This window comes from Mus pahari, chromosome 1 (assembly GCF_900095145.1).
Source record: "Mus pahari chromosome 1, PAHARI_EIJ_v1.1, whole genome shotgun sequence".
Lineage (NCBI taxonomy): Eukaryota > Metazoa > Chordata > Mammalia > Rodentia > Muridae > Mus > Mus pahari.
The window spans coordinates 139,731,784-139,739,498 of record NC_034590.1 but is presented as its reverse complement, the minus strand read 5'-3'; positions in this window follow the sequence as shown (position 1 = coordinate 139,739,498).

The following is a 7,715-nucleotide window of genomic DNA, read 5'->3' as shown; positions in this document are numbered from 1 at the left end:
GACAAATTACATTCAGATACCACACTCCCTTGTGTTCATGTCTGTTTGTCACCCTTTTCACAGACTCCTGCCCACCTGTAACCAGAACCCTGATTTCTCCTACAGATTGAGGGGGGGCCCACTGAGGCCTGTCCAAGGCAGAAACTGGCCAAAATAGAAACTCTCCTGCATTTCAAACAGGTATATAAAATGCAAATATTATAGAAAATAGATTGCTAATTAAAAATAGAATTATCACATGACTCCAAAAGCCACCCCAAGTTGTAAACCCAAGAGAACTAGATACAAACTCTCACACAAGAACTTGTACGTGAATGAACACCATTAGTCACAGTAGCCTCAAAGTGGAAACACCTCAAATAGCTATTGACTCAGTGAATAAAAGTGTGGATGAAAATATGAAATTGACTAATGGTATGGTATATGTACACAATGGAATAATTTTCAGCCAAACAAAAGGAGCAAATGAATTACTAGCCCATACTACAGCCAGGATGGAATTTGGAACATTATTTTAAGTCAAAGAAGCCCCAGATGATAAATAGTAATATACTTTTTCAGTGAGGCAAATGTATAGAAACAGAAGGTAGGTCAGTGGTTACCAAAGGACTGGGAAGGAGGGTACAGTTGGGAAAGGTTGCTAACAGTTACTGTGGGTTTTCTTGGTTTTGTTTTGTTTTGTTTTTTTTGAATGGCAAACATTGTGGGATTCGATAGCAGTGACAACACATTAAAAAAAAACTCACAGAAGTGTAGACTTTAAAATGGCTATGTTTTATGTTGCTTATCTCATGAAAAATTGGATATAGAACCTTGTACAAAAAAAATATTATGCCACTCAGCATGAGCGATCTGTTTTCACAGCAGCAAGTGATGTCATATTACTGATCGATGGTGGGATTCACTTTGGGGCTGCTCCCATACATACATGTGTTGATGGCTTCATGGGATCTGTTCATATTTCTGGGTATTCGGTTTTCTTTTGTGGTTTTTGTTTGATTTTGTTGTTGTTCGTTTTAGTCTTAGAGGTTGAACCCAGATCCTCACATGTACCTGGTACCTCTGAACAACTCTCTCTGAATTCCAAGCATCCTTTGGATTCTGAAGGTCTGCACTGTGAGAATATGGATGGTAGTTTAGGCATGGCTTTTGTCTCTGTGGGGAAGCCAGAGGAAAACCATAGATGAAAATGAAGAAGGTGGTGGGTGAGACAAACCAGGAAAACCCTGAGTTGTGTCTGTATTTAGGACCGAAAGACCCTTTTGAGGCAGGAGAAAGGGCTCAATGATGAAGGGCCCTTGCCGATCCTGAGAGGTAGGGTTCAGTTCCAACATTCCTCCTGACAGCTTACAAGTGTCTGCAACTCCAGTTTGAGGGCATCTGGCTCCCTCTTTTGGCCTCCATAGATATCACATATGCATAAGCTACACAGACAGACAGACAGACAGACAGACAGACAGGCAAAATATTCAGACACAAAACAAAAAATAAATCTTTAAATAACAACCAAAAAGGTGACAGGGGCAGGACTTGCTTTCAGGTAATGCTGGAGAAGGCTCCTTGATTTCTCGAATAGGGTGGTCTACATCTTGATTGCACACGTGCAGACTTGAGGGGAGTTACCTCAGCAGCATTGATCTTCCGAGTCTTCCTCAGCCGGCTTGATGTCACCCCTCCTCTGACAGAGCCATCTGTGTGAGGTCTGAGTGGGTTTACTCTGGAGTTCTCGATCGTGTGAGATATATTGTCTCTGCCCAACAGAGCTCAAATGCTCACTGTTCCTTCTGAGAGACGGTCCTTTCTCCACAGTCCTCAGCTCTCAGTTCTCTCCTCTGCACTGAAGTGAACCAGGCCTCTTGCCTCCAGCCCATCCCATGCCAGTTCCTCTGAAGAATGGCCGAGGGCCTCCATTCCACACCAACCTTGCTTGGGAAAACACAAGAACCTGACGTCATCATACATAAAAGCAGCTCCCTGGGAGAAGCCGCCATGCTGTCACGGGACCTTGCTTCCACCTCAGCCTTCAGTGGTTCTGGAGGAGGGAGTCCATTGGAAGTCCCTGAAAGAAGCCTTCGACTGCAGTCTTCTGTGAACAAGAATAGGCAGGAGAGCCCAGGATTGTGGACCTTCAGCATCTGTTTACATGGTTGACGCGTTTATTTTGATTTTATGCGTATATGTAAGTTTCTGTGAACTATGCTCTTGCTGGTACCTATGGAGACCAGAGGGTGTTGGATCCTCTGGAACTGGGGTTATAGGCAGTGAGGAGCTGCCTGATTGCCACGCTGGGAGCCAAACCCAGATCCCCTGCAAGTGCTGTCACCCATTTTAACTGCGGGGACATCTCTCAAGCTCTCCCTGGTGGCTCTTAACTCAGACCTCTAGCTGCCTTTAGGAGAGGGGACGTCGCACTTGCAGCAAGGATGTCTAAATCATTTCCAGGCTATTTCTTGGGATCTATTTACTCGCTAAATCCCTATTTCTGTAGAAATAGTCCAAATATTTAGGAAGATAAACTCAAGAACCAGGAAGACAGCCCCCAGCCCCAGTTACCAAAAGAAAAGCATTCAGCCATCACTCAATTACCACAGGGAATAAGACACAGAGGAGGGTTAAGCATTTCAAAAAACTGCAGGGTTAGAGGTTCAAGTGTGACATTTTTGGATTAATGTTTAATTAATGACACAACTCAGTAGATTTGGGTCATGAACTCTGAGTAATTGAAACTGTGTGAGGATTCGTATGCAAAGCTGTTCTATACATGCCCCCTTCAGATTTCCTAGAAACATTTATTTGGCTGTAAAGGATTTGCCTTAAAGTGTGGTATGGCACCACATTACAGTGTGTGTGTGTGTGTGTGTGTGTGTGTGTGTGTGTGTGTGTGTGTGTGTGTTTTCTTCTAGTGAAAACACTGGAAGTCAGTTTTAATCAGAACGCATTATTGGGTTCTGACTTTGAGAGACTCCTGCCCTGGCACACTTGAACGGTCCCCCTTTGACTTCTACTGGCCCTGACCCATTGATTAGGAGGCCCTCTGGGAACTCATGGGGGTAAGTGTTGGAGGCAAGAGAGGACTCAAAGATGGCTCCTTTCAGGGACTCACTGGCCCAGGCCTGTCTTACCCACTTTGTGATTAATGGAGTGCCTTCATCTACTCTTTGTTTACACCTGTCAGAGTCCCACTGGAGAGAAAATTGCTAACGTAGCAAAGAGAATCAAGTTTAGCCAAGGCCTTCAATTAGAAGCTAATGATTAAATTCATTTGGCATTCTTTGCTCTATAATGACATTGCTCAGAAGGAATTCTTTCTTCGGTGGGAATGCGGCCGGCCGGCTGCCTCTTACACTTCCAGCAGCATTTCTCATCCATTATCACCAAATAATCTTCAGTTCTTGTAAATCCCTTTGCAAAGGCTTCGTCTAAAGGAACTTAAAAAGGAGTAAATCCTCTGAGATATTACAGGATTCTTGCTGTGTGCCTCCCGTAGGCTTCGATGAGAACTGTTCAGCTTAAACCCTGGGCATTGCTTTGAAGATGCAGCCAAAGTGCTGCATTTCAGGAGTAGGAGCTGGGGCGTGGGGGTGGGGGGGAGGATGGATGACCATAGGGGTTTGTAACAGAGTGAGCACATGCAGTGGTGTGTGGTTTGGTATTTTGGTTGTGGATAAGGAGGGGAGATTAAAAATCAAATGTTTGCCTGCCAACCTCTTTTTGGTAGAAACTTCTGTCTCTCTCCTTAATATGAGGTTAGAATTCACCTGAGAAAGCTGTGCAGAATTATGGGGCTTGGAAAAGAATAGAAATAAGAAGAAAAAATAAGGTTTTGACTCCTGCCTTTAGTTATTAAGCAGTAACCTAGGGTCTAGGGCGATGGCTCAGTGGCATGTCACACGGAAAATGGGAGCATGAGTTTGATTTCTAGAACTCACATTAAAAAAAAAAAGCCAGTAGCAATGCCAGTGTTGAGGATCCAGGAACAGAAACTCTCTCTGGCCAGCCAGTCTAGCCAACTAGGGCAGCTCTGGGGTTAATGAGAGACCCTGGCTAATAGATAGGTAGGTAGGTAGGTAGGTAGATAGATAGATAGATAGATAGATAGGCAGGTAGGTAGATAGATAGATAGAGAGAGAGAGAGAGAGAGAGAGAGAGGGAGATAGATAGATAGATAGACAACAGATAGGTAGAGATGATAGATAGTAGAGATAATAGATGATTGATTGATAGATAAATAATAGATGATTGATAGATACATAGAGATGATAGATAGTAGAGATAATAGATTATTGATTGATAGATCAATAATAGATAGATGATAGATAGATAGATAGATAGACAGACAGACAGACAGACAGACATAGATTAAAAAGCGAAATGACTGAGGAAGACAGCCAACATCTGACCTCCCTATACACAGGGTCTAGCACCTACCTATGTGCCCACATGCACATGTACACACAAGAATACACACATGCACAAAAATTAAAAATAAAATTTGTTGAGAGGAGCATAGACTGTGGCTATAGCACAGCCGTCCAGTGCTTGTTAACTAAATCTCAAAGGCCTATGTTTAATCCCCTACTAGAGAGGAAGCTCAATGGCAGAGTATATCCTTAGCGTGCACATTGCCTTAGATTTGATCATCAGTACCAAAACCTTTTAAAAAATAACGTATGTATCTTTTCATATAAACCGTGAAATGTAGCCTTCCCCCACCACCCCAAAGGCATGCATGAACACCTGCCGCGCACCGCTGTGTGCAGCTGCCAGCACTCGCAGCTTCCAGAGGTGCGCGGGGCCTCGCAGCTGCCAGAGAAGCAGCCTTTGCGATTGCAGAGTTCCTATTTTTAATTACTCTTGCGGGGGATTCTGGGCATCTCTGTTTTACTTACTTGGTTTTAAAACATTTCCTGCTCAAGTCCCCCCTCCCCGCCTTTTTTTTTGGGGGGGGGNGAGAAAATAAATTGTAGACACCGTTATCTATGTGCTTCAGAGACATTTCCCACCCTGCAGGGCTCCTGTTTTTACACTTGGTCAACTGGGTTTAAATGCTTAAAGAAGGGCCCAAGGCTTTTACTCCAGATTTCTACATGAAAGTTGTTTGTGCTTGTTTGTTTATTTCAAAAGTCACATACGTAGCCCAGTAAACAGAAATGTACTCATTGCTGACTGGCACCCAGAAGCTTTCTGATAAAGCTCTATGTATGGCGTGTGTCTTTCTGCTTCCTCTATCCTACCATGCTGAGCAAAACCACAGCAATCGTCTAATGAAAACCCAAGACAAGTGCTGGGGTTTTTTAATTATATTTTTTATCCATTTGTTTTGTGAGAGAACGCTACTACCCTGTACATTTGGAGGTCCATGGACAGCTTGGGCAAGTCTGTTCTCGATTTCTACCACATAGAGTCTGGGGCATCAAACTCAGGTCATCTCTGGCTTGATGACAGGTGCCTTTATCCACTAAGCCATTTCACAGGGGCTGTTGTAAGATTTTTGAATTGCTGTATTTTCTCAAATGTATGAGGCTGTGAAGAAAGAAGGAAAGAGAGAGAGAGAGAGAGAGAGAGAGAGAGAGAGAGAGAGAGAGAGAGAGAGGAGAAAGAGGGGAAGGGAGAAAGGAAGGAAGGAAGGGAGGGAGGGAGGAAGGAAGGAAGGATGGAAGGAAGGAAAGAAGGAAAGAAGGAAGGGAAAGGGAAGGGAAGGGAAGGGAAGGGAAGGGAAGGGAAGGGAAGGGAAGGGAAGGGAAGGGAAGGGAAGGGAAGGGAAGGGACTGCTTGTGGACGTTGTACATCGTGGTGCGCACTAGGCTCCGCACCACGATGTACGAAGGAGAGAAGGAGAGAAGGAAGGAAGGAAGGAAGGAAGGAAGGAAGGAAGGAAGGAAGGAAGGAAGGAAGGAAGGAAGGAAGGAAGAGAACTGCCCTGCAATTAACTCTAACACATTATCCAAGGAATCACTGACTTTTGAGACGTTCAATGTAACAGAATCTCATGTTTTTGATTTGAGGGAATGGCATCAGACTTCAGTACTTCCTATGCATCTTGTGTGCCCACCTCTCTGTCTGCCACAGTGGATGTGCAGGCTATGACCCAAGGCCAGGGAACGTAGATTCCCTTGGAGAGAGAAGGTCACACATGGAATCACAGGATAAATTGCCACCTACTCGTCATGGACAGGCTGACGGCCATCAGTCTGCAGAGAAGTGCAATCTGGGAGGAGACTGAAGGGAATGTGTAGAATCTTGGGGAGAGAAAACTGCACTGCAGTGTGAAGGGGATGGTAGGGTGTGGCAGAGTGTGGGCATGCTCTGTCGGAACCACAGCGCTTGAATTCAGTTCCAGCCCAGCCTTCTCTCTATTTCAGTTTGTTCATTTGCTTAAGGGAGTTAACCTTAGACTGTGGTCAGAGTGCTACTTCTCACATACTAGGCAATTAAAAAAATTACTTTAGAAGAATTATAAAAATGGCAAGTGTCCAAGGCAGAAACATTCAACTGCCCTTGTAGAGTCAGCGCCTGTGAATTAAGATGACAGAAAGCGAGCCAGGTTTGGTGGCGCACACCTTTAATCCCAGCACTTGAGAGGCAGAGGCTGGCAGATTTCTGAGTTCGAGGCCAGCCTGGTCTACAAAGTGAGTTCCAGGACAGCCAGGACTACACAGAGAAACCCTGTCTCAAAAAACAAAAACAAAACAAAACAAAACAAAATGACAGAAAGCAAATTAATTCATATTTTTATTTACGTTAAAATCTTCCTATGAACAGGGACTTCATAGAAAAGAAGAACTGGAAGATATAGTTAGACTCAGAGACATGTCTCCCCACTCAGCAAGAGGTGGGAATTCTGGGAAGCTGACTGAGACAGTGAGGAGGATTGACGGCCTAGGATCAGTGTTGTAGAGAAATGGCCTGACAGTAATGGGGAGAGGTAATGAAAGGCAGAGGTGATTTATTAAAGACTATTTGTGCATGCTTGCCCATCTCTGACGTCTGTCTCTGGCGATGAGACATGCTCTCACATCCTGACACAGGAATATTGGGGGGAATGACTGCGCTATTGTTTCTGGGAAATTTAGGCTCTGCCTTTAGGCAAAACAAAAACAAAAAACAAAAAATAAAATAAAAATAAAAATAAAAATAAAAATAAAAAAAACAGAACCAAAAAACTTTGCCTGCATCTGTTGAGTCGTTATTACCTTTATCTCAAAATGGCAGGCTTGAGGGTGATGGTCCTGATTCCCCTTGCTCATAAAGAGCTAAAGCTACCAGACGATACAAGAGAAGTGGGGAGCCGGAACAGAGTAAGATAGGATGCACGAGGGAGGGTGGGACCACATCTTCACTGTTCTGTAGACATGGGAGCAAACTTATAAAGTAGGGTGCTGGGGCTAAAGAGATGACTCAGTGCTTAAGAGCACTGACTGCTCTTAATTGTGAGTTCAATTCTCAGCAACCACATGGTGACTCACAACCATCTGTAATGGGATCTGATGCCCTCTTCTGGGGTGTCTGAGTAATAAATAATTCTTTAAAAAAAAAAAAAAAAAAAGAATCAGGTTCTGACTATGCTCTAGTTTCTTGGCCTAGAATATCCTACCCCTAGTAATCCATCTGAATTGTTCTTTCTTTGAGGAAATGTTAAGTAATGAGTGTATTTCTGACATCCTACAGAAGACAGTACTACCATCTCTGCCCTACCACTGTCTATGTTTTATCTC